Below are 23,293 nucleotides of genomic sequence, written 5' to 3' on the forward strand. Positions count from 1 at the left end.
GCAATGCAAAGATATTAATTGTATGTTAAACACCTTGAGTAATTTCTGAGATGTAACACATCACATAAATTAATGGATGGGTCATTAGTTAAGTCATACAATGCAGTACTATGAATGTCTATTGCGGTGAGGGGAAAAGAAATATTTATTTTGAAAGGTTAATTTGGCACTTTACGTTGTAAGAAATTTTGAATTAATAGGAGGAAAGAGAAGTCAATGTTTTGGGTATCACCCTTCTTCAGGACTGGATATGGGGTTTGGGGGAGCTGTAGATAAAGGTGGGTGTGTTTGGGAGGTAGTAGAATGGTGGTGATAGGTGGACACTGGTAGCAGGTTGGTCGATGGGCAGGATGAATCCAGTTGGTAGCTGGAAGGGAGGGTCAGTATGTGGAATGGAAGGAAGAAGGTGAGGCTGGAAAGGGAACTGGGGAATGGGTGGGAAGATTACTTGAAATTGGAGAACTCAATGTTGAGTCCTTCAGGCTGTAGGGTGCCCCGATGGAAGATAAGGTGTTGTGCCTCAAATTTGCATTCTGAATGCTGCCTGGCTTGATTTGTTCTTCCAGCCTCCTGTTTGCGTACCTTGGATTCCAGCATGAGCAGTGTTTCTTTTATCTCTAATTTTGAATTACTTATTGCCCAGAATTCTGTTTCTTTTCTTCTCAGATAAAAAAATAACAAAATCAACATTTTCATGCATGTTACTATCTGTGTGCAATTTTTTTTGGTTCCTGTTAAATTAATTATTGTTGATTTAATATAAACTTATTTTCTTTTAAGTGAAATCTGAAAAGTCTTTAATCCTCATTGTATGGTGTATACTGTAGTTAGCCTAAGGGTACAGCACAGGGCAATTCACTGGGAAATCCTGAAGTAGAAATCACTGTAGATATGAAATGACAGATATGCAATAAGGTCATTTTTTTGCCCTGCAGTTTCAACCTATCTTTCTCTTTTCATATATTCTACGTTGCGTGTAAATGCTACAGCACTTGCAAAGAAGAAAATGCACACTAGTCATCATCTGTGATAAAGGCCTCAGAAACATATTCTGATTAACAATTTTTTCACTGACATTATAAGCAACTAACATCATTAAAGCATCTGTTAAGAGGCCACATACCTGCATCTAATGTTTTGATATTCCATTCATGCATGATAATGCTTAGAAGTGGTTCAAGTAGCTCTGACTCCTCCAGATTTAACCCAAGTTTAGCTTTGCTGTTAGGCGAGTGAAAATAAAAATAAATTCGCCATCTGCTCTCTTACAGATGATGTGCAAAATGTTATCTTTCTCATATTCTATGTATGGAGTAAATTGATTTATTGTGGCACCAGTTATTGACCATGTCAGTGGGTTCCATGAACTTGAAATATTTGACAAGGTATTGGCAGTCTTTCTTACAAGGCTCACAAAATGGTTTTGACTAGTGAAGACATGATAAGGACAATAGAACAGGAGCAGAAATTCCCCCCTTTTAAAATATAGCCAAAGATCATGTCTTTTTTTCATCAGCGTGGCTAAATGTGAGGCCTTAGATTTGGATAATGGGATCCAAGAAAATATTACTAATTGGATCCAGAATTGGCTGAGTGGAAGGAAGCAGATGGTCACGCTTGAGAGTGTTTTTGAAATTGGAAGCCCTCTGTCCATTGGGTTTCCATAGGGATCAGTGTTGGGGCCCTTGCTGTTTGTGTTACATATAGACTTGTATGTGGGAATGTTGATTAGCTTGGATGAAATGGAAATTGGTGGAGTGGTAAATAGTAAAGAGGATAGCCTCAGATTACAGGAGATAATAGCTGGGCTAATCAATGGCAAATAGAATTCAAAGATAAACGAGGCAATGGAATACATGGTGAACAGTAGAATCTTGGGAAACACAAAGATGGACCTAAAGGGAACTGGACTGGTAATTAGGTGGCTCAGAAAGCAAGTCGAATTCTTAACTTTATAGCCAAGGTATAGAGATAAAGAACAAGGATTATTCTGAAATGTACTTAATGTTGCCACATAAATTTTCTGTTTTCTTTATATATGCATTTTTGTACACAATGCATATACCATATATACTCGAGGAAAAGTCGATCTCATGTAAAAGTCGACCCTGATTCTTCAGAGATAATTGATCAACATTTTTGAGTCAAGGTATCCTGTACATACATGTTATGATGAGGGAATGAATTTTTTCATGCTATTATGTATTTTGATGCACAATTCTCACCACTTTGGCATGAATGTTTAGATGCATCAGGTCAGTCAGGTGACAACCTCCCTTTGCGTGTAGCTCAGCTGAACTCACTTCCCCTGTGGCACTCATGGAATACAGTCATATACCTAGTTGAGGTTTTGAAATTCCTTCATCACTGTGTAAAAATGCCCTCCAGAAAAAAATAAAAACACAATTGGAGAAAAACGTTGCCACGTAGGTACTTAAAAATCATCAAAATGGAAAATGAGTTGATAGTGAAGCCATCTGAATACATGCACAAAACACATCAAAGAAGAATGGAATTTTGGATTTTGAGGCAAGTGCTGGATGGTGCACAAGGTTCATGACAAGGCATGATTTGTTACTTTGGCAGAGAACTAAGATTGAGCAAAAGCTGCCTGCTGAACTAGAAGATAAAGTATTACAGTTTCACCAGTTTGTAATCAGAAATCGGCAAAAGGAAGGCGAATTTTAAGTGATAATTTTAAAATTTGTTTAATTTAAGATGTACCATGTAATTGTAAATTAAAGCTGTGTTATATTTCTATTTCACTTTTTGTTTGTACAAATAAAAGCCTACAAATTCATTTTCATTTCTGTTGTCCTTATCCAGTGATTCTTGTAATTTGTTGCAATTTTTTCTTTATTCATTTAGAGATCAATTGGGCTTCTGCTAATGATAGAGTATTTTGGACTGTAGCATTAATTTTAGCCCCTCAAAACTAGTATCCACGTAATAGTCGACCCCATAAAGTTGACCTCAAAAAACAGTCTAAAAATTTTAACTTTTACATGAGTATGTATGGTATTTAGGATTTTAAAAATAAAGAAGACACATAGTTGATGTTGATAGCAAATGGGTAACTAAATTTTAGGGGCTTGAGGCATTTTAGCACTAATGAACTTATTGAAAGACAAAATAATTTATGCTAATTCTAAATTAAAAAGTATTATGCTGGAATAGCTGTATCAATAATGTAGATTGATATAAGTTACATATTTTTCAAGAGAAAGGTTTAGGATATAGTGCATATTTATCTGTTCTCCATTCTTTGACAACTCATAGAAACATACCCCAATTATTAAATTAAAAATAATTTAACTGTGAAATGAAATCAAATCATTCATTTGATTAATTCCTTATCTAATATTGTTCACTTGATATTTCTGCTTAATATTAATTTTTATAACCAGGTATTTTTATATCTCATTTTAAGGAGGGTGAAATTCATTTACTTGCAAATTGTAATTCTGCTCTAGATCTTCTAGTCATCAGAATTGTAGAAGTAATTGTTGCTATTCCCGAACTTTTCCCTGTTCTGACAATGGGCCCAATTTTTCTGGGATCTTATAGTTCCAGCTGAAACACAAGTTGCCAGGGCAGCATCTCCAGGGAAAGCCAGCAAGTATAGTAGAGGGAGGGAAAGGAGAAGACACTTTCTTCTCCATGTACAGCATGAGCTATCTTATTCAGGTAAGCTTAGAAAAGTCCAAGTCTTGTAATAAATGTGCATGGTTTCCTACGTGGATGAATGAATGAGTGGATACTGTAGATAAGTGAAGAGGGTAGGTTGATCTGGTACATAAAGTAGTTCAGCATGTAAGAAGAGGGGTTAATCAAATGGTTGGGGAGCTCCTGTGTTGGTGTAGGATAGAGGTAGTTTGATGGTGGGGGGTGGAGGGATTGTCAAGTCATTTTGGGTTTGGTGGTTGGGATGGTATCTGGGTCTGTTGGGGTGGTATCTGGGTCTGTTGGGGTGGAAGGGTGGATGCTAATTGGGTTGTCAGTTGCATTGCTCAAATCAGTCTCATAAATCTTAGGCTGGGTATTATACACCATACCATTTCCTTCATTAATATCCTGTTAAGTCCCATGTAACAGGCCAAAATATTCACCCAAAACTAAGGTTCAGTGGCATCGGTAGAGGTTCACAAGCAGGAAGAAAATCAACTCATCAATATAAACTTTCTTGGCAATTCCCACATATGTCCCATGTTAGGGCTTCTGAAGGTCCTTACATGGCTCTTCTAATATTCATTCCATCTTCAATAATTTGGAGAGTGGAAGATTTGAATCTCTGTTTCTTGTCCAGTATACTGTTGTCATAAAATAGGAAGAAGATATCTGAACTTTGGATCAGTAATACAAATAAGCACATGATCTTCCACTCAATAACAGACCAAATATTATGGTTATTGTTCATATTCCCTCATAACTCAGTAAAATAAAAATAAAACAAATTTGGCCTAAAAATGCAAGGCATGATGTTACTTCAGCTTTATGATTTTGGCACTTGAGTGGAAAATAGCATTTATTCAGCTCTTGCCTAGAATGCCAACCTCATTTTTTACCAGAGACAAGATTAATGATGTGCACCAGTAGCTTATTTATGAGGACTATGGGATAACGAGATGTGAAATGATTCCAGGGCTTACATCTGAATCCATTTCTAGCTACTGCTGATTACAGCTCTGATGTAAACTGCTTGTTGAACAGCAAGAACTCCCATTACAATTTGAAAGCTCTAACTCAGCTGAAACATTAGTTCCTCAAGCTCGCAACTTGCAGTGGAAAAACGCAAAGTACTGTATGTCTGCAGTCACAGGTAGGTCAGACTAAGGAAAGACAGGAGGAAAGAAAAGCGGCATTATGCTGCAAATCAGTGGAAAACCATATGTTGTAAGTGCCTAAGCAGGTTCTAATCAGAGTTTGAAGCTCACCAAACAAAACTCCCTGCTTTGGAAATCTTAGGCTCAGAATCATGTTGTGCCACGTCTTAGATTCAGGTTTCCATCCACAGTTTAACTGTCCTTTCTGTATGAAACAAATCCACTCTGCAATGACACTTGTAAGGAAGTGTCGACTGCATCTTGAATTAATGCCAGAATTAAGCAGAAACTTCTCAAGGTCCGGTTTAGTACTGATCAGAGGTAAATATGTCCATTATGAGTCATCTCCTGCTTCTGTGTTCACCAACAACATTCTTCTCCTCCAAAATCTGTCAGTCTCTGAGGAAACCACTGTATCCTGACTGTTCTTGTGCTGTCTGCGGTTATTGAAAAATGGATTCTACTTTGAACATAATCAGCAATTCACATATAAATTGCACTAGTTTCCAGAAGCTTTCTTTGCTCAAGATTTTGCTGTAACTTATTTGAATATTGTCAAAGGTGTGCCTTCCAAAATCTAGCATATTCAAGCAATGTTATCAAGCTTAATTTATTTTACATATTTTCTTGGATGAAAAAAAATTCTTTGAGACATTTAAGAATGGTAGCTTCGTGCATTTTTATTAACAGGAATAAAACAAAGGTTTATTACAAAAAAAACCATTTGATTCAATACGCGAACTCCAAAGCCTGAGTGTAACCCAAATTTAATGACTTAATTGAACATGGTTTTAAAGGAACTGAGGAAATCCATTTACTAGCCACATTGGTGTACAAGAGTCAGTTCCTTCATAAATTCAAAAAAATAAATATGTATATGCGTGTACTTGCATTAAAAAGTGCTTAATTTTAAGAGTTTCCTCAAAGGCATGCAAACTCACCATGGTGATTTATTCAGTCCGTAGCACAGCCAGTTTTGTGGATGAAACTGGCTTTCAGCATTTTTTTTAAGTGCAGAAGATTGTGGAAACTAACAATGCCCTGAATGTTACTCACACTTGAACTTTTTTAGCTTTTTGCACCATCCTTTCTTGACCTACATGTGACTCAAGACACTCAGACATTTGGTTGACTCTTAACTCCTCTTTGAAATGTTCAAACAAGCCACTCAATTAAATTAACTGCTTAAAATTCACAAAAAATGATATGAAACTGTATAGATCACATAGCATCGATGAAGGTTTCAGACCTGACAACAGCGACACTTTGGTCAATGCTGCAGAGTCCAATTTAGTAACAACCCGGGGCTACTGCCAAAATTCGGAGAGCTATCTCACAGGCCAGTCAAGCCACAACCTGTCATGGTCATACACACAGAATCATGCCTTAGAGACAATATTCCAGACACCACCATCATCCCTGAATATGCCACCCCAACAGAGGTAGTGGCATAGTGGTGTACAGTCAGGAGACATTTAAACTGGGAGTCCTCAATATTGACTCTCTACCTCATGAAATCTTATGGCAGAAGGACAAACATGGGAAAGGAAACTTTCTGTTAATTACCAGATTGAACACTGTTTGTTGAAAGCACTGAGGGTGGCAAGGGTGCAGAATTTACTGTGGGTGGGACATTTTAATGTCCTCCATCCTCACCAGTCTCCCCGCCATGGATGCGCCTGTCCATGACAGTATCGATAGGAGTGACCACTGCATAGTCCTTGTGGAGACGAAGTCCCACCTTCATATTGAGGATAACCTACACCATGTTGTGTAGCACTATCACTGTGTTAAACCAGATAAGATTTGAACAGCTCTCGCAACTCAAGGCTAGACATCATGAGGTGCTGTGGGCCATCACTAGCAGCAGAATCATACTCTAACACAATCTGCAATCTCACGGCCTGGCATATACCTTACTCTACCTTTGCCATCATGCCAGGGTATCATGCCCGATTTAATGAAGGCTAGAGGAGGACATGCTACAAGCAGCACCAGGCATGTAAAAAAAAATGAAGTGTCAAACTGTTGAAGCTACCAAACGGGATTACTTTTGTGAAAAACATCTTTTGCAGCAAGGGATGGTCAGAGGGAAGAAATTCCAAAGCCAGTGGATCAGATCTAAGCTAGGCAGTCCTGCTATATCCAGATGTCAATGATAATTGATAATTAAAGAACTCACTGGAAGAGGCAACTCTATAAACATATCCAGCCTCAATAATGGAAGCACCTAACATATCAGTATGACAGATAAGGTTCAGCCAGAAATGCCACATGGATGATCCTTCTCAACTTCTTCCAGATAGATGCATGACAAATGCTGGTCTTTAGTCAATTCATTTCACTCCATGTGATATCAAGAAGTAGCTGGGAGCACTGAATACTTACTGCACCAGCAACGTCCTAGAGGTTACGTTGACCAGAAACTGAAGTGGATTAGTCATACAAATACTGTGACCACAAGGACAGGTCAGAGGCTAGAAATCCTTCAATAAGTATGTCACCTCCTGCTCTCTAAAGCCTGTCCACTATCCACAAGAAACCAGTCAGTAGTGTGATGGAATACTCCCCATTAACCTGACTGAGTGCAACTCCAAAGACAGTCAACAAACTTGACACCATTCAGGAAAAAGCAACTCACTTGATCAGCGTCACATCCATCAACATCCAAACCCCCTAACATGGTCATTCAGTAGCAGCAGTTTGTACCATCTACAAGATGCACTGTAGAATGATACATGCACACACCATGACCTGCATATTCCCCTCCAAGCCACTCACTATGCTTACTTGGAAATATTTAGCCATTCCTTCAGTATCACAGGATCAAAATCCTGGAACTCCAATCCTATTGCCATTCCAGGATGCCTACACCAAACAGACTGCAGCAGTACATGAAGTCAGCGCACCGCAATATTTTCAAGCAAAACCAAGAGTGCACAATAAATGTTGGCCCTGTCAGCAGTGCCTTCATATTATGAATTACTAATAAAAACAATTGGAAATCAGAACATACCTGTGGAAGTGAGGCTAAAAAATGAAACCACTGCACCAAATCTAGCATCATTGATTGAAATGCCATTCCAAGATTACATTTGTAGTCTTGAAGGTAGATGCCCAAACCTGTAGCACTTGAAAGGTTTTGCTTTCACTTAGACTACAGTTACTTCCATCACTCTGCGTAATTGCTAGTAGCAGAACAAATTTCCAAGCAAACATCTTTGCCTAAGATTTGAGCATGTCTCAAATCCAATCCTCAGATCAGGGAACTGATTGTGGAAACCAATCTACTGGGTTCAATTTCTTAATAATGCATCCTGTTGTGCATTGTATTTATCCCATAGTTTTGTAACAATTGTGCTTTTGCCTGTAGGTTATATGTAATGTATATAGATTTTTTTTGCTATGGGCGTTACTAACATTAACGTCTGTTGTTGCATTTATGCAGAGCTAAATCCTTATTTGTTTTCCCAAGTGTAACTTTCAAACTTATAAGTTTATACAATGTGCTTCGTTCTTAAATGGCTTTAGCATTGATTGAGCTCATATGCCATTGCAGATGGCATTATCTCCAATATGCAGAGAATGCAGAGGTGATAGTAAATTATAATTTACGAAAAATAAAGGAAGACTCCCTTTCTATCTTGTTTCCAACTTTCATAAGTGTTTATCACATGGATGATAGACTGGTGCTGACTGCAAATCTGTGTTATTTGCGAATTCAAGTGTCCATTCTCAGCATGACTGTAAACAATGAATGCTAGCATGTTACTTAATTTGATGGTGGATAGAGCAGCAGAACCAAACCAGCCCTTGTTCAAAATCTTGATGCAGTTTCATAGGAGTCATCAGATAGCGATCAGGACCAGGATCCCTGACTAAATTTACCCCCCAAAACCATAATTCCTCAATACCACTTTAACTTAGGGTACTAAGGCCACTGGGCTGCTATTATACATTGGCTTTTGGCAAGAAGCTAACTCAGCACAGACAGAATGTCAGAAGCTCCAATGTCTATTAGTGCAAAGGGAATGTAAGAACCCACGAATACATTAGTGCAACAGCTAAAATTGCTTTCTTTTTTGTTATAATAATGTAGCAGGACACATTGGACTTATGCTTTTTATTTAAATCAGCACTGATACAGGAAGTGTAATTAAATATATTCAATGTAATTCAACCATTTATTGAATACCTGCTTTTCTTTGAAAACAACATTATTCCATTGTTTCTTATTCTATCAATCTTATTACCCTGCATTTACATGTTATGCTGCCGCATTATTGGACCATAGTCTTAGTTTGAAGAAATATGGTAAATGAAATCTCAATTGACTTACAGCTTCCAGAACTCATGGCATCCATTTCAAGCAGGAGAAAATCTTCAGTCCATCTAGTCAACTTCTCTGTAATATATTTGTGATTTGTTTATTTACCAGAAAGGATTGTCTTTTTTCATGGATCTCATTAATGTTTCTTGCCAAGCCATTCCACTGTTTCACATGTTTTGCACTCATTTAGCATGAACAATATAGCCAATACCTTTTATCCCTAATATGCAAATATGAGCCCTTAGATTTAAATTCTGTACATTTGGTACTCAGATCCAAAAGTTCCCAACTCTTTCATTTTTACTAACAGGTCCTTCATATCAACTGAAACTCCAAGTTCTCCATCTCCAAGACTTCAAAAACTTTCCATTCTCACATAACGTACGTCATCTTTCTTTGAACCAAATCTCAGTCCTATGTTTTGTGTATTAATTTAGTCCTATCTTTTCTCTATCTATTGAGTGTGTTAGGATTCTTTTACTCATTTTAGTATTAATATTCAACATTTCTGGTTGGCAATAGAGGTCTATCGAAGCATTAGTATTCACATGCAATAGCAAGCCTTGCACAGGACAAGCAAGTCTCGGAGCCCAATGAAAGCTGTCCCCCAGTTCCAAACTACATTCATGATAACTAGAGAATACTGAAGATAGACTTGCAGTATATAACACCTTTCATGAGATCAGCAAGTCCTAAAGCATTTATAGCCAGTGAAGGACACACTGTAGCCAATTTGTACATAGCAGGGGATGAGATGGCTTAATGGCATTATATCCAGAGTAGGATTCTAGAAACTCGGCTCATATCCTTGGGACCCATTTCAAATTCTGCCATGGCAGCTGTTAGAATTTGAATTCAACAAAATATCTAGAAATCAGAATTGACTGATGACCGTGAAACCATTGTTGATTGTTAGACAAACCTATTTTGCACACTACTGTTCTTCAAGTCTGGCCTACATATGAGTCCTGACTCACAGCAACGTGCTTACACTTAACTGTCTTCTGATACAGCCTGGCAAGCCACTCAGTTGTAACAATTGCCACAAAGTCTCAACAAAGAAATGAAACCAGATGAATTTCCTGGTATTGACTTAGACACTGGAATACACAACAGCAGAAACAGCCCTGTCGACCCTGCAAAGTCCTCCCCATCAATATATGGAGGCTTATGCCAAAATTGGGAGAGCTGTCTCACAGACGAGTGAAGCAACAGCCTGGCATAATCATACACACAGAATCATACCTGACAGACAATATCCCAGACACCACCATCGCTAACCCTGGATATATCCTGTCCACTAGCAACACAGACCCAGCAGACGGGGCACCACAGTGGTATACAGTCAGAAGGGAGATGCTCTGTGAATTCTCCACATTGACGATTTCAATGCCCACCATCAATAGTAGCTTGGCAGCAGCACTACTGATTGAGCTGGTTGGGTCCTGAGGGACATAGCTGCTCATCTGGGCTAAGGTAGGTGGTGAGGGAACCAAAACAAGAGGAAAAAAAAATACTTGACCTCATTTTTTCCAATCTACTGCTGCAGATGCGCCTATGACAGTATTGGTAAGGGTGAGCACTGCAGTGTCCTTGTGGAGGGAAGGTCCCATCTTCACATTGAGAATACCTTCCATCACATTGTGTGGCACTATCACCGTGCTAAATGGGACAGAGTTCAACAGATCCAGCAACTCAAGGCTGGGCAGCCATGAGGCGCTGTGGGCCTTCAACAGCAGCAGAATTGTTCTCCAGTACAATCTGCAATGCCATGGCACAGCATATCCCTCACTCAACCATCACCATCAAACCAGGGGATCCAACGCGGGTTCAATGGAGAGTGCAGGAGGACATGCCAGGAGCAGCACCAGGCATACCGAAAAATTATGTGTCAACCTGGTGAAGCTACCAGATAGGACTACTTGCATGTCAAACAGCATTAGCAGCAAGCGATAGACAAAGCTAAATGATCCCACAACCAATGGGTCATATCTACACTCTACAGTCCTGCCACATCCAGTTGCGAATGGTGGTGGGCAATTAAACAACTCAGTGGAGGTGGCACCATCCCCAATGACGAAAACAGCCAACATATTAGTGCAAAAGATAAGACTGAAGCATTTACAGCAAACATCAGGCAGAAATGCTGAATAGATGAAGCATCTCAGCCCCCCACAGTGGTCTCCAGTGGACTTGCTGCTCCCCTAGCCAGCTTTTCCAGTACAGTTAGTGCACTGGCATCTACCTGGCAATGTGAAAAATTACACAAGTATGCCCTGTATACGAAAAACAGGACAAATCCAACCCAATCAATTACAGCCCCATCTGTCTTCCCTCGATTATCAAAGTAAGGAAGGTGTCATCAACAGCTACCCAACAGCACCTACTCAGTAATAATTTGCTCAATGGTTCCCTGTTTGGGTTCTGCCAGGTCCCCTTAGATCCTAACTTCATTACAGGTTTGATTTAAATGTAGATAAAAGCACTGAATTATAGAGATGATGTGAGAGTGACAGTCCTTGATATCAAGGCTACATTCGATTGAGTGTGACATCGAGGAGCCCGAGGTAAACTGGAATCATTGGGTATCAGGGGCAAACTTTTCACTAGTTGGAGTCATGCTTGGTATGTAGGAAGATGGTTGTCATTGTGGGAGGTCAGTCACCTCAGCTTCGGCACATCTCTGCAGGAGTTCCTCAAAATAGTGTCCTAAATCTAACCATCTTCAGCTTGCTTCATCAATGACCTTCTCTCCATCATAAGGTTAGAGGTGGGGATGTTCACTGATGACTGCATGATGTTCAGCACCATTCGTGACTTCTCAGACACTGAAACAGTCTATATTCAAATGCAATAAGATCTGGATAATATCCAGGCTTGGGCAGACAAGTCAGCAGAAACACCGATGCCACAAAAATACCAGGCAATGACCATCTCCAATCAGAAACAAACTAACCACCACCCCTTGACATTCAATGTGTTGCCTTCAATGAGCCCCCAGTATCAACATCCTCGAAGTTAACATTGAACAGAAACTTGACTGAATTTGCCACATAAACACAATGGCTACAATAGAAGATGAGAGATGAGGAATACCATGGCGATTAACTCATCTCCTGACTCCCTAAATCCTGTCCATCATCTACAAGGCACAACTCAGGAGTATCATGGAATATTCCCCACTCGAGAAGCATGGCACCATCCAGGACAAAGCAGCCCTCTTGATTGGTATCACATCCACAAGCATCCATTCCCCCCAGCACTGATGTTCAGTGGCATCAGTGTGCACTATCTACAAGATATACAGTAGACGTTCATCAAAGATCCTCAGAAAGCACCTTCCAAGGCAACGACAACTTTTGTCTAGAAGGACAAGCCCAGCACATACATAGGAACACCACCAGCTGCGAGTTGTCCTCCAACCCATTCATGACATTGTCTTGGAAATAAATTGTTGCTCCTTCGCTGTTGCTAGGTCCAAATCCTGGAATTTCCTCCATAAGGGCATTGTGAGTTAACATTCAGCATGTGGACTGAAGCAGTTCAAGGAGGCAGCCCACCAACACCTTCTCAAGGGCAACTAAAGGACAGGCAATAAATGCTGGCCAGCCAGTTATGCCCAAATCCCACAAATGAATAAAAACAAAAGCAAGTGCTGGCAAACAGCAATGTGATCATGACCAAGGACATTAGAACGCACAAGCTCCACTTCAAAATATAGGATTCAATTCCATCTATCTGAGAGGGCAGACAGTGCCACTATTCAAAGTTATTATCTGAAATATAACGCTTCCACAGAGCTGCACTGGAGAGTTAGCCCAGGTACTTGAGCTCTGGAAAGAATTCAAAACACAGGGGTAAATGTGGTACCAATGAACTGCAGCTGAATCATCTCCAGCATGTGTGCCTCCATTGTCTTGCAATGTCCTCGGAGAGAGTAAAAATGTCACTAAGGAATAAAAATCGATCTGAAAAATTTCCCTGCATCTAAACCAGGCAATTGAAACTTGCAGGAAATCACCTGGACTAGGCCTGGTCTATTAAAAATATTTACTCTCCATTAGATGTGATCTCTGCTCCATTCAAGAAACAACTCAGATCCCCCTGGAAGGAATGCAGTTATCACCCGCCGAATAACAACTTGCAAAATATCACTCACAGATTACCCCAACACCTCTCACATAGTTTATTCCAGTTTATCAGATTGACGAGGACCAGGAAACATAAATTTAAATTATCAAAAGATATGCATTGCATTCCTTTTTAGAAATACGCTGCTCAAGATCCTTGAAATACTCGAGTAGCTGTGGTTCTTTCAATTAGAATTCATTTGAAATTTTTCCAAGGCCACGTTATAAGGGGCAGCACGGTGGCTCAGTGGTTAGCACTGCTGTATCACAGCACCAGGGACCCGGGTTCAATTCCACACTTGGGTGACTGTCTGTATGGAGTTTGTGCATTTTCCCTCTGTTTGCATGGGTTTCCTCCCACAGTCCAAAGATGTGCAGGTTAGGTGGATAGGCCATGTTAAATTGCCCATAGTGACCATGGTTGTGTTAGTTAATTGGCTTAGCCACGGAGAATGCAGGGTTACAAGGATAGGGTAGCAGGTGTGTCTGGGTGGAACGCTCTTCAGACTAAATGGCCTGGTTCCACACTGTAGGGATTCTACACCATTCAAATATTTTCAACAATTTTCCCAACAGTGGCAGCCTGATTTACAATTTTGACTCCAAATTTCATACTTGGGTAATACCATAGTGGATGTCTGTCACTGAACTGTTATTACTTAATTTGCCTGCCTTTCTGAGCTAAAAAGACGTATTAGTATTTTCAGCCAATATTCATTCTCTGTGAGCTAGAGAGGTTAGTTCTGAACCTGTATCTGCCTCTCTTTAGCAGTTGCTGATGCATTGTTTCCTTTACTAAGGTGCAGTAGGCAAATCTTTTGTTATTGTAATTTCCTCAGCAATTAGTTGTGTTTTTTTTAAAAATAAAGGTACAAATGTAGTTGCAGCTTAAATGAAGTTGCAGTTTTACAACGTTTCATTTCTTTAAGCAATCTAAAAATAAATCATTATTTGATAGAGAACAGGATTAGGAAAATTATCTCATGGAAATCTTGTGACCCAGCTGTCAATCTAGAACTAGTTAAGGCTACAAAACAATAATAGTTCTATCTTCACAAGCTCATTGGATGCAATACTTTACCCAATAAAATTATTTCTTCTTCTCTGAGGGCTAATACCCAGATTTTTTAAAATCAAGAAATGCCATTGGAATTTGCACAAAAGGAGAATTAGTAAGGATAAGTGTCATATCGACAGCTGCAGATTACACTGTTTACACAGTTGGCAAACATTTTGTTCCCTTTACCCTGCTCCATGAAGATCTCAACTTTCCTTCCCTTCCCCCAACAAAAATTGAAGACTTGCAACTAGATTTGAGAATAGGAATTTCCAGCAAATTGAATGAAATAACCCTGTTTACTAAAGAAGTGAGGTTTATTCTGGGATCTTCCAGGTCGAAAGCAGAGTTCTGCTGGGTAGACTAAACCCTGGTGTAGAAACAGCTCTGAAACTAACTTTTTGAGAAACAGCCAGATTTTCCCCGTCCCAACCCCCACCTCGTCCGTTTCTCTCCCTTTACTACCCCTAACACACACTGAAAGACCGTATCCAAACCCTTCATTAACTGAACCTATTCTCCAGTTCAATCCAGTAGTTTTACATTTGAAAGATTGTTTAACTTCTCACTCCACCGTACACAGGCAGTCCCAGAAAACTAAATGCCGTATGAGATTAGCCGGAAAGATAATACGTGGATCACACTGAAATTCAGCTTATTTCAGTCTAGGTCGCAAGACTACATACCACAAACTCCGAGAGAATAGAAAGTTTTCGACTACAGTTTGATACAGTTCATGCACCTGATGTGTTTTCATTATGAAAACAGAGTTTAAAAAAAAACTACTCAATGGACAATATATACCCGAGGTTCAATATTCTATCAAGATCAATAAAAAGAACAAAAATGATTTCCTTCGGAATTTTAAACCTGTTTACGCTCAAGCAGCAGTAGCACAATAAAAACAACACAAGCACTAGTCTAGCCCCTGTCTCTACAAGCTCCATATGCCAGACTTTTACAGCCAAGCAGTCAAAAATGATGTGAAGCAATCAGAATAATCTGTGACGGAGCTTTCTTTTTACAAGCTTGAAAGCAGTCAAGATGTATTAACTTCCAGGTTTTCTTAAAGGAATATTGTTCTTAAGCGAAGGAAGAGGCCATTCTTTAACACAGCTGCCGGTCACCAAACTGGTTGTAACCTGGCACAGCAGTAGATGTAAACCTAATGCAGTGTGACCTTTTGCAATATAAGTATTCCCCCCACGGTTTATAATTCAACTTTCACCGTGTGGGAACAGATGTGATTGCTAGCGCAGATTTTCGAATCACCGATTCTGTAGAGGTGCTCACCTCTGACTACAAAGCCAGTAAAAACATGCTCGGCAAGATCTTTCACCAAATGCGAGGGTTCCTCTTAATTAACCTTCACAAAGGTACCGTACGTGCATTTGAGGTGACAAATGCCTGATTAACAACTGGGATTCGTATGATTTTGTTGAAAGGTTAAAACAGCTGAATATCGAGACAGAAGTAGGTAATATCAACTCATAAAGCGGATTATGGGACTAATCATGTCACTGAAGCAACAGTACTGATTTTACTAATGTCTTCTGAGACTACTTTTATGTTGCTTCTTTGAGACCATAGATTTGCAAAACTATTCTTCTGAGACTGCTGAGCATAACACAATAACCGTGGCTCAGCGGGGTCTTTAAACTGCATTAACCCTGCAGTAATTTATTAAAGCGCCATCACTGACACAACTGATGGGAAGGAGAAAAAAAAATTCACAGTGTCAATTTGGCATGTGTGACAAGCTTAACGTAATTTTCTTTCAGAAGCGACATTTGCGAAAAGATTAGCCCACTGGCAACCCCCGTTGTCTTTCTTTCTTGGTACAGCCCAACATTGGACTACATGTGTGCTTGTCATTTCCAAGCATGCGGGGATTGGCTGCTGCCTCCCATTCATTTAGCTGATGAGTGTATGTACGTGAAGCCTGGATTCAGCTGAATGTTCAAGTGCGAGGATCACTTAATGCCTATAAAGGATCTGGATCTTCTATGCGTAGTTGTTGACTGATTTGTTCCCGCTTTAAGCACTGTTTTATGCAGAATGACATAAGGGGGAAGCATTGTGATCGACTGCAGGATGGCTGTGGGATAGTCAATGCTTTCAGAATGGTAAGCTGATCAACAGTATTTTCTCTGAACTGTAGCTGCAAAGAGCACCTTGTGTTATGGTGTCGTATACCGTTACACATTCCTACGGCAGAGTGATTTATGTGCATCTTTCTCAAAATGCTCACAATCAAACTATGTGCAGTATGCCAAGTAAGATTTGCTTGTTGTTCTTTTTAACGAGGCTAGGAAGTTCTTTCATTTTATATAAGCATCTCCTGCGGGTTTTACTGCAGCGTCTCAACTCTGTAGCATGTCCTCTGAATAGGTCATGAGTCAGAAAGTTAGCGTTTTATAATGACGGCTAGTTTTGTTCACAAGCTGTATTCTAATAAAACCAATTAATTTTCAACATCGATGCAGTCATTTTTAAATCTCTGGCTAGAAAACAACTATGCTGCTAAACTATTGGATCATGTCCTACGGCTGTATTAAACATACAATGCTCTTATGGAAAATAAAAGCCAACAATTTGTGAAGCTGCTGTAGGGTACAAAATCACATTTTAGTCACTAGTAGCTGGCTGGTAGAATGTTGCTGCTCGGATAAACATCCATGTTTGGTCACATTATTTTAAAATGGATTCAGTACAGATCAATTATTCAGATCCCACCACCACCCCGATGTCATTCTTTTCAAGGTCTCGTAGCAAAGTTACTACTTAGTTCATTGTGTCAAATAATGAGAGGCTGGAAGGAGGGGAAAAGATGTGGACTGGACAGGCGCGCAGATTTCCCGAGTTTGCCATTCCCTTTGAGTGAAGTGCGATGAGATAATAACCAATTTATTTTTTTGTATTCAATCCTGTTGCCATTTTCCCTCAGCTGCTCACAGGTTTTAATGTGGGTACCTTTTGCTTTTGAACCAAAACATCAACGTTCTCTGCATCGATTGCAGATATGTATGTTTTAAGCTTCATTATAGTGATTTTTTTTTGTTTTTGTTTATTTACCTTGACGTATTAAAGGATAGCTTTCAGGTCGGGAAGGTTTATGAACAAACTATTACTGGGCAGTCTTTTAAAAAAAAGCTGGCTTTACTTCTGTTCTGCGTTCAGCCACTGCTGTTCCTATTCTGCAGACTAAATGATTAGTCAAGATCGGCTTGTTAGTGAGTTGGTGAGTACCTGCTTGTTGCTTTGCAACTGTGGAGGCAGAAGTGAAGTGGTCGTTAAGTATGTAATGGAATCGTATCTTTTGTGTTTGCACGCCAACTTATTTTTCTCCTGAGCTGGGTACAGTTCACGGTGCAGAGACGCTGAAGATTCCTTTTTCAGTCACAACGAAATGTTTTAAGATGGTTTGAAAAGATGAGCACTCAATTAACCAGTCCATTACAGGACAACAGAATTCTAGATGGCAAGACATGTTTTGTACAAACAATATAAAAAGCATAACGTGTGAATTTTATTGGCTTCCCACCCCATGAAAGGAATGTTTGTTCCCTCAGATTCTATTCTCCTTCACATCTGAAAGCTTGAGTGCCTATGCTGATGAAGCATTTGCCTCTTCTTTTGAGCTACTCCAATGACCTGTAAAGGCTGGAAGGAAATGGTAATCATAATTAATTGGAAAATCCTTGTCTTACTATAGGTGTTTTTTTCTGAGAAATTAGACATCTGAAGTTTTCACAAGCATTGTTTTAGTGCAGCTATGTACGACAAAACAATTCAAAAGATCTATTCAACTGAAATATCATGGTATATTGCAATCAGGCCTGAGACTATCAGCTTGGTTCAGAAGGTTATATTATTGAGCTGAGAAATATTGGCTTTCAGACAGCTTGCCACTAATGCCTATAGGAGGGAACTTGCAAAAGACTTTGCATAGATGACAAGCTTGCCTTTGATCAAACAGGTGGCTGTTAACTTATTAGTATTTCAAATTTTACTTGAAATCAATGCTGATTATCAGGAATCAGAGTGAGTCATTGTGGAAATCAAAAGAAAGTAGTCTTGCAACCTAAATGCTTCATTTAATTCACAATTTTGCATAACAGGAACAACAGTAGTGCTATGACTGTTATATACCAAAACAACATTTGGGAAGAGATCTGTAAATTATCAGTACATTGGGCAATTAATGGATTGATGGCATAAACATTTTCAAATTGACCAACATTATTTTGGTAAGCTGACAAATAAAAAACATGTTTTGCTGTTACTCTAATCAGCAACACAGAGAAATGTATTCACTGTTAGTGCCTCCCAGTGGTTTTTAAAAAATCACATCATTAATACCGAGGAAGTACAGGATTTGTTGCAGATATTTAGAATTTCAATGTGATGTTAGCCAAGCACACATCTCACTGCATTACTAGTGAGTTAGAGCACTTGTGCTTACAATCAACTCAAACTAAACGTGCCAAAGATTCAGTTGTGAGACTCATTTCATGTCAGAAACAATGAAGAGAGTAATGTCATACTAAAAATGGTGTGCAGTTGCTTAATGTCCTGTTCTTTTTTTGAAGTTTTGAACAATAACTCAATTTATTTTAAACAGGAATGCTGGTTGATTTTTCTTCACACGCAGTGATATTAAAATCAAATGTCATGTCCATTCCCACCTATATGAAATGTTTTAAGTAAGGATCAAGAAAGAAATGATTTATAGTAATAATTCATTTATATTTTTTCTCTGAAATATGAAAACTGGGGCTGTTAAATAGTAGTCTTTTGATGCACAAAATGTGTTTCAACCACTGCAAATTTAGTTTGGCATTCTCTCATCTCATTCTAAATGAAATTAAAATGTTAATAAAATATTTTTATGCAATTAACAACCTGTTCTTACATGATTGGTGGACAGCCAATTTATGCTTTGAATAAAATTCTAAACTAAAATACTGAGGTCCTACTATAACAAATTGAAATGCACCACATTTCAGTTGCTCCTCCTTATCCTTCCTTCTGCACTTGACAAATTGTTTTTTCTTGATCTCAAACAAAGGGAGTAGGAATAGTGATATGTTATCAGGTGAGGGTTTAAATGTAAACAGTCAGTGACCAAATTTGATACCTGTAGGAGTGTTTACAGGTTAGTATGAGATGTTATAAGTCAATATGCCATGATTCATTATTTCAATCCTGTCAATCAAACCAAAAATGAAAACACGTATTACATTTTAAGAATAAATGCTCACAAAATGGACGACCTAACAGTTTGTGAGTAATTTTCACAATGGACATTTATTGTTACTTAGAGTCATTATTCATAAGATACCATTTTCTGGACAATACAAAGTTCATGAAATTTTCTTCAGTCTGTTAAATTTTTCTGAAGAGTTGTTTCCTGGCCCTTTCAGGAAATAACTGGCAGCAAAGAGATGGGAGTGAAATGTGTACTGCCCAGCTAAAAATTGATCATAACACTGCCTTAAAGAAATTTTATCCCATTTGAAGACATAAATTTAATCAATAAATTCAAGTTAAAGAATCATTTTGAGAGATTTTTCTGAATGTTAGATGTATTTTCAATGCTAATTTAACCAAATAATGTATAGAACCAATTATAACAAGAAAAATTAACCTTAGTGATTGTAAGCAAAATGATGGATTGGTGAAGGTGCCATCAAGCACCTCCAGTGAGTCTCTTGCTGTATGCTTCTCTAATATACCTGTCATAGCTGAACAATATATGGAAACTGAGATGGGTGTGAGATTAGTAGCATTGATATGTGTGAGAGGGTGAGGTTGAGACTCTGAACATTCAGCGGGTATCATAATGACTGATGAGTGAGTGATGAGATGTTCTGGTGTGTTGTACAGTGTGAGAACTCAGTCGTACAATGGATTGGATATGAACTTTGAAAATATATTCACAAACTTTCACCACATGTGTAAAATTGTTGAACATTTTCCAGAATAGCTCCTTGAGCCCAGACTATGGAAATTTACCTGTCTGACCACTTGCTCCCATTCCCTTCTTATGCTTTGAGGATATTTCAGACAGCTGAGAAACAAAGTGAGGGGGAAAGGAGAGTTGCTAAGGCCCCTCCAAAGTCACATTTGAAAAACTGAGTGCTCACAACGTCACTATAGATTATGGCTTTACCATTGTCCGTTACCGTCCTCACACTTGCAGTGCTTCTACTCCATGACACTAGCTATCCTTTATGAATGGCAAGTTGCCTCCATGCAGGTAGAATCCATACATACTACTTGGACCTCTGTTGAAAGCGTAGTTGATCAGTGGCATATTTAATACTAGACTGAGAACTGCTAGGTGGCATGAAGCTTATGTGGTGTCTGCCTCAATGGATCAGGGATGGAGATGAACACACATTGTGATCCCTGTGTCCCCTGGAACTCCACCATATTGAATTTTTGTGCCATGATGTCTGATAAGTACACTGGCTCATTGATTTTGGATGGTTAAAGAATACGAGTGTCAGCACATAAATTAAGCATTTTCATTCATGTCGTGTGTGCTCTGCCTACAGGCAAATCCTTGGCTCGTTGTCCTGTGACATTTCACCTTGAGCTGTTTTCTTAAAAGCTATTTTCATTAATTGCCATTGTCTTCTATACTCGGGTAGGGTGAGGGACTAAGTCTACCAAAGCCAGAATGGGAACCAAAGTCATGCTGTTGACGATTAATCTGAACCACAGGAGAGTTATCTAGCCAACTCAGATATTGACACCCAATGTGTCAATTAAAGATGCAAAATCCCATTGCGCTAAGTAATGATCTGTTTTAAAAAAAAAGTGTATGAAATAATTCAGCACTTTCATTTTTAATTTCCTGTAGATCAGCTGGACAATGTTCAATTTAAATTGCTGTCCCTATCTTTCAGAACCTTAATGGATTGGTGCACATATTATTGAGTAGAGAGTTTAAATTTCTTGTGTTGAAGCAGTGGAGAGTTTTTCCCGTTAAATATAGCAAAAACATATAAGTCAGTTGGAATAATTTTAGTGCATTGATAAGAGTGTCTGGAATGATTACAGTGGATTGACATATCTACTGTGATTTTCCGTACAATTTGACATAGCTGTTGTTCTGGAATTTTGTAACTGTAAACCCAGATAAATATGATTATCCCATTCCATGACATTGTGCAGATTGAAAATTACTATTTATTATGAAAGGAGAAACGTATTGCTGTAACTTCTCAGTGCACTCATCAGGAGAAACACAAGAATGCCAATTTTCAAAAGATTACAATTTTATACTACAGTAAAACAGCAGTGATTTGTTGACAGTTGATTTTGTTTTGCTGAAGTGTTGCCATGGTAGTGGTAACAGGGAAGTACAGGCTTCCCAAACTCCCAATGAGCCACGTTGAGCTTAACTGATCATCTTGAATTGATATATTTTGCAGCTGTTAGTGCACTCTGAATTTTTTAACAAATGCTGCTCATTCAGGCAACTATGTTTAACAGTCAATATTAAGTGTGGAGCTGGAGGAGCACAACGGTCCAAGAAGCATCAGAGGAGTGGGAAAGTTGATATTTTGGGTCAGGACCCTTCTTCAGAAATTCAACTTTCTGGCTCCTCTGATACTGCCTAGCGCACTGTGCTCCTCCAGCTCCACAGTGTTATCTCTGACTCTAGCATCAGCTGCTCTTACAATCTTCCAACAGTCAATATTTTGTTTTGGACCTTCGAGTGCATGGGCTGGTTTAGTATTGTCTGTACTTTTGCCTATTACAAACAACTGAAGAAAAGTGCTGTTTGATTTGTTCACCAATTGTTGGGACATATGGTTTACGTGGCTGCCATTTGCATCTGCACTGAAATTTAGATACAATGTTGCAAAATTGTCTGTTAAGTAAAATGCCTTTTCAAACTATCACTTGCTTCCTATTTGAGGAAAATACAGCATGCTTCGCCACTGACTTAGAACAGTGTGAACAGCTACTTTAACATTTCCAACTTTTTGATGTACTTTGAAGCAGTTTAAATTAGGCATTTTTCAGGTTTGAAGTTGGTGGTGTTTGGCCTATTTGTGAGTTTGCATGTTACACAAAGAACAAGGATCTGATCAGGATGGTCACTGGCCTGCATGGTAGCTTTGACACACTCTGTTTCTGCATCAAGCTTGTAAAGGGAGAAAATGTTCAGGATGTATTTTATAAGATTTCTGGTAAGGTCAGTCTTGCAGTACTGTTACCAGAGCTGGTGGAGCAATAGAAAATGCCCAAATTCCTGACACCCAGCTAAGGTCGTCCACTATTTTGGACTGAGATTTTTATTTTAGTGTGATTTATATAATGGAATCCAGCTAAATATTCATTTTTTTTTGCTGTATCACTTGTATGTGACCTGGTGAAGATTGAATATTACTTTGTTATTTAAAAATTCTTAGTTTCGCAGATTTTATCTTCAACATTTTTTTCCATCAACAGTAATGACAATAACATCTGCCAGTGGAGTGGGAAATAACTTTTAAGCCCACAGAGAAAATGTTAACAAATAATTTTACAAACATTACTAAATACATTCCCTTTCCTGGAAAAATTCACTGGTAATGTATCGGTCAGAACACTGCAAAGTCTTGCAATTTTAAAATAATTTTGCAGAGCTTGATGTATGGGTCTTACTGGAGGTTCACAATTTTGGTGCCTGTGCACAAAAAATCCAATTGTGATTGGAATTTCTGAGATATGGCCACTTTCAGAAGCTAAAAATTTACCAATGGGAAATTGGGTAGCCATGAAAGACTAAGCCTTTGGGGTTTTGGTCAAAGTCCAACTCAGGCACATATGAATAAAATTTCTGGACTGTTGTAAATTAGTTTATGTAGCCCCTTTGTTGTTTCTAGTGGTTAAGGAGTTCAAATTACAAAACTGCCTCTGAACTGACAGTAAATTGTCAAAGTTATTTATG

At 38.8% G+C, this 23,293-nt stretch overlaps 1 protein-coding gene across 7 annotated transcripts in view; it reads left to right on the forward strand.

Annotated features, from left to right (window-relative positions):
* Positions 1-23,293, forward strand: part of tenm4 (teneurin transmembrane protein 4) — a 973,741-nt gene that overhangs the window by 321,750 nt on the left and 628,698 nt on the right. For 6 of the 7 annotated variants that reach the window (XM_048532768.2, XM_048532771.2, XM_048532772.2 and 3 more), the window contains exon 1: positions 16,249-16,466. The exons of the other annotated variant lie outside the window; for it this stretch is intronic. The gene's annotated coding sequence lies outside the window, so the exon portion shown is untranslated. Of the gene's footprint in view, positions 1-16,248; positions 16,467-23,293 lie in introns of those variants that run through there. 7 annotated transcript variants of the gene reach the window in all.

The sequence above is a fragment of the Stegostoma tigrinum genome, chromosome 6 (assembly GCF_030684315.1).
Source record: "Stegostoma tigrinum isolate sSteTig4 chromosome 6, sSteTig4.hap1, whole genome shotgun sequence".
Taxonomy (NCBI): Eukaryota; Metazoa; Chordata; class Chondrichthyes; order Orectolobiformes; family Stegostomatidae; genus Stegostoma; species Stegostoma tigrinum.